We start from the raw sequence: 5,188 nt of genomic DNA, 5'->3' as shown, positions 1-5,188 counted from the left end.
TTTAACTGTCTTTTGTTATAGGGGTGGCAACTTCATTGGCATTTTGAGAAGTTTAAGATCTCCCCAAACTGGCCTAAGACTTGCACTTATATTAACTTCTGCACCTCATTTTAAAATGGGGAGAAAATGTATCACCCCTTTTCAATCTCTACAGTTCTTGTAACAAGAATGGGATGACTGAAACACCTGATGCATTCCAGAGCCTACAAATAAAGTCCTGGGACAACTGACAAAAAGCCAACAACAAAAGGTTAAAATTTTTTACCGAAGTCAGTTTTCCCAGCCCTCTACCTGCAGTGCCTGGTCAAGAATAAAAGGTAAAAATTTGTCTTTATTTCTTCCTTTCCAAATTCAGTTTGGCAAAAGCATATTATTTGCTTGGATTGCGACTCTTGTGTACATTTGTGGGTACCCATTTGCTATTGATCCTTTCTCCTCCATGGACTGCTATCGTTTTCCTGTTTGTCTCATTTTGTGACCTGAGAACTTGGCTCAGCTTGCCACCTGTCACAGGCATGCAGATTGTCAAGCCTGCATATGCAGACAGCCAAGCAAAAAGTTGTGGGGGACCATCATAAAAAGTTAAAATACAGACTGTTGCCATCTCTCAAGGCATTGTCTAAATCTTCCTTGCTTTTAGTTGTCTTTGGAGGCTGTTTGATTCTGAGAAGACTGTGTCTTTGCACCTCTTTGGAGACATCTCATGCATTTTTGGTTAACCAAAGGAGGCTTATTGGTTTTGGTTCTGAGTCAATTGGTAGATACATTTAGCTTGAAAAAAAAAAATTAAGCCAGGACTATTTTCTCTTTGTCTTACTGAAATCTGATAATGAGAGATTTGAGAAGATTTTTTTTAAGAGTTCTGTGATAAAAAGTCAGCACAATAGGAACTGATATTCAAGCTATATATTTTTATAGCCACTCTATTTCTTTCTGTTGAATTTTGTTTCTACTCTTGGGAACTCCTCAGTCTGTTGAACTCTTTTTTCTCAAACCCCTACCAACTAGAACTTCATTGGCATTTTGGGAAGTTTAAGATCTCCCCAAACTGGCTTCTCTAAGACTTGCACTTTTATTAACTTCTGCACCTCTTTCCTTTTCACACATTTGATTGTCCATCCAGTTCTCTTTAATCATTGATATGTTCCCCATTCAAGCCTCTACCTCCTTCATTTGGTGGTCACTGGATATAAAATTACTAAGACAAAGCATCAGTGTTCTGGCTATCCCATAAAGGTACCTAGGGAGGCCTTCTAGCAGCACTGAAACCCCTTGAGAAACACAAAAAAAGCATCTCAGACTCCCCTGTTTGGGGTCATCTGTCTTCCTCAGGGAGCCCCAAGAGTTGTGAGTAGGTTCCTCTCAGGTCAGAGGTGCTGCTGTCTTTTACATTGAGATCCCTGATCTCTTTGTCTTTTGGGGATGACAAGAGTCACTTTATACTGTGAGCCAACACTTGATTCTTGATGTGCAGGAACTAATGAGTCACTGGCAAGAGCTGTAATTTTAAAGTAAATGACAGTGGTTGCAATGAAAGGTTATTACTACAGTAGGCAAAATCCAGCCTTCCATCCTCCTCATTTGTTTGTATATTTAAAATTTTAAGTCTCAGATTTCTGTTTGAGTCTAACAGAAACTGACAGTAAATGGCAATTTGGTGTAAGAAAAGTCATTAGCTATGATGGACAAGGGAATCTTGGAGCTGTAAACATGACCTGACTCTTGATAGGTGTAGTATGCGTACTTGGAAGCTATGGGAGCCCCACCTTGAGCTCAGCAATACAGTTAAGAAACAGATATTAAAAGTCACCTAAATAAAATTAATCTCCAAAATAAGGCTTTATGATATTCAGCTGGTTATTTTAAACAGACTTCTTAATTTTCTTCTATCCTCATCCATGTATTTCCTTATAAAATGAAGTTTTAACAGAAATAGATATTTTATTTACCCAGATGAACTTTGGAAACATTCAGAGCTAAAATTGAGTCCACAGCCTCCATAAAATTGATCTCTGATAATAAACAATATTCCCAAGATCTTTCTTGGAGATAAAATATCTATATAAATAAAATAAAACTAACTCAGATACCTTTTATATAATCTAAGATAATCTTTGAAAAATAAAGCTAGTTTTAAAATTATTGGAAAAATAAGAATGTCCTCAGAATTTAATTTAGGTATTTTTGCTTGGGTCTATTGGTCAGACAGATTTATACTTTCTCTGCTAGATATTTTAAGGTCATAAAACTGTTGCTTCTGTGATATTTTTGATACTTGCTTAATTTTTCTGAGCTAAAGCTGTAAGGGTTGGTTACTGGGCTCCCCTAAAGCCTTGCACACATCTTACAGCGGGATTATGTCTTTGGTTTTGAGCCTCTGGATTCTGGAGTCTGAACAGATGGCCATGATGAGGCCTGGGGACATATCAATGTCCATAGTACCTGGGCCACCAGCTGCAAGGCAGATTCAAGCCCAAAATGGCCTTGTCTTTGGCCCAGCTCTATCTGCTGGTCATACTGGAAGAGGTCAGATCCTCCAGGCATTATCTTCATAGTTCTGTCCTCTGTCCTGGGCTCTGTACCTCATATGTAAACACAGGATCCAGATATGCCCTGCCCTTCATAGCCACCCTGAATGCCACATAGGCACATGACACCCAGGGTGACTTTGGGGGTAGGAAGACATTGGGGAGGATACCTGTGTCCAGTATTCCAAATGCCTTGGTTAAGACAAGACTGGCTGATGCAGGGTTAGCCTGGCTTTGCTTTCTCAAAAATAAATAAATAAATAACTTAAGTGGCTAACTTTGTTTTCCAGGAGCAACTCAAATATAACTGTTAATAATGAGTAAACTGGGTAAATGTAAATGAGATAGTTGCTTACAAATAAATGTGTCATTTCAAAACTGTTTTTCAGTAATTTAAAATCATAAGTCATATTATGTTAAATTGGGCAATAGACAATCATGACATGTCCAAGTTGTTTCTAAGTAAGATAAAATACTGAAACATTGATCACTAAACATAGGTTCAAGTTTGTCACTTTTGGCTTTTTAAAATTTATAAAAAGACTAAAGATATTTGGGTTTGCTAGTAAATACTGATTCACATGAAAAATATGTTCTACTAGAAAAAAACTTGTGTTTCTAAAAATATAAAATGTTTTTATGTTTTTGTATATATGTATTAATTAAAATTGCTTATTTGTATATATGTATTCATTAAAATTGCTTACTTCCTACATTTCTCATGAAAATTTATGGTTACAAAGAGTTAAAATTACAATTAATATATTTAATTAAAACTACTAGATATAAGATAAGCAATTCTGAATACAAGTGTAAAAGGAACATGAGATATGAGGATATGTTTTTGTTAAAAGAAGGAATAATTTTGTCTAGATAAAAGTTATTTAAAGGTGTTTTTAAGCCTTTGTTGAAATCTTATGAATTCAAAATGTTATGAATTCAAATATTTGTACAGTTACATAGTGGCATCACAAAAAATCTTAAGTTTTTAAAGAGTACCAGCCTTTTATTTTTGTAGATACATAATACTTTATTAAGTGTACAGTTCAGTGGCATTAAAGAGATTTACATGGTTATGCCGCTGTCACAATCATCCACTCACAAAATTCTTTCATCTTCCAAATGGAACTTGTGTACCCATTAAACCAGAACTCCCCATCACCCCTTCTCCTAACCCCTGGCAGCTACCATTCTACTTTCTGTCTCTGTGAATTAATTACACTGGGTACCACATACATGTGACATCATACAATATTTTTCCTTTTGTGACTGGTTTATTTCATTTAGTATAATGTTTCTTTCTTTTTGCTTTTATTTTAAGTCCAGGGGTATATGTGCAGGTTTGTTATATAGGTAATGTGTGTCACGGGGGTTTGTTATATAGATTATTTCATCACCCAGGCATTAAGCCTAGTACTCATCAGTTATTTTTCCTGATACTCTCCCTCTTCCCACCCTCCACCCTTCAATAGGCCTCAGTGTCTGTTGTTCCCCATTATGTGTTCATGTGTTCTAATCATTTAGCTCCCACTTATAAGTGAGAACATGTGGTATTCGACTTTCTGTTCCCGCATTAGTTTGCTAAGGATAATGGCCTCTAGCTCATTCACGTTTCTGCAAAGGCATGATCTCATTCTTTTTACAGCTGCACTTCATGTTGTATACGTACCATATTTTCTTCATCTACTCTACCACTGGGGGTCATATAAACTGATTTAATGTCTTTGCTACTGTGAATAGTGCTGCAATGAACATATGTGTGCTTGTGTCTTTATGAGATAACCACTTATAGTCCTTTGGGTATATACCCAGTAATGGGATTGCTGGGTCAAATGGTAGTTTTGTTTTTAGGTCTTTGAGAAATCGCCAAATTGTTTTCCATAATGGTTGAACTATTTTACACTCTCACCAACAGTCTATAAGCATTTCTTTTTCTAGGCAACCTTGTCAGGACCTGTTATTTTTTGACTTTTTTCAAATAGCCATTCTGACTGGTGTGAGAGGGTATCTCATTGTGGTTTTGATTTGCATTTCTCTAACGATCAGTGATATTGTGTTTTTTTTCTCATATGCTTGTTGGCCACATGTATGTCTTCTTTTGGAAAATGTCTGTTTATGTCCTTTGCCCACTTTTTAATGGGGTTGTTTTTCTCTTGTATATTTAAGTTCCTTATAAATGCTGGATATTAGACCTCTGTCAAATGTATAGTTGGCAAAAATTTCCTCTCATTCTGTAGGTTGTCTGTTTAAGATGTTGATGGTTTCTTTTACTGTGTAGAAGCTCTTAAGTTTAATTTGGTCCTATTTGTCGATTTTTGCTTTTGTTGCAATTGCTTTTGGAGTCTTTGTCATGAAATCTTTAGCTGTTCCTACGTCCAAGATGGTATTGCCTAGGTGGTCTTCCAGGGTTTTTATAATTTTGGGTTTTACATTTAAGTCCTTGATCCATCTTGAGTTGATTTTTACATATGGTGTAAGGAAGGGGTCCAGTTTTGGCTGGGTGCAGTGGCTCACACCTGGAATCCCAGCAATTTGGGAGGCCGAGGAAGGCAGATCACGAGCTCAGGAGATCGAGACCATCCTGGCTAACACAGTGAAACCCCGTCTCTACTAAAAATACAAAAAATTAGCCGGGCATGGTGGCAGGCACCTGTAGTCCC

The 5,188-nt window shown here is 36.7% G+C and overlaps 1 protein-coding gene across 1 annotated transcript in view; it reads left to right on the top strand.

Annotated features, from left to right (window-relative positions):
* Window positions 1–2,772, top strand: part of LYPLAL1 (lysophospholipase like 1) — a 219,891-nt gene extending 217,119 nt beyond the window's left edge. Inside the window, exon 10 of the transcript XR_010150114.1 lies at window positions 155–2,772. The gene's annotated coding sequence lies outside the window, so the exon portion shown is untranslated. The remainder of the gene's footprint in view (window positions 1–154) is intronic.
* Window positions 2,773–5,188: the final 2,416 nt, after the last annotated feature.

Source organism: Pan troglodytes, chromosome 1, assembly GCF_028858775.2.
Source record: "Pan troglodytes isolate AG18354 chromosome 1, NHGRI_mPanTro3-v2.0_pri, whole genome shotgun sequence".
NCBI lineage: Eukaryota > Metazoa > Chordata > Mammalia > Primates > Hominidae > Pan > Pan troglodytes.
This window is presented reverse-complemented; position numbering and strand designations above follow the sequence as displayed.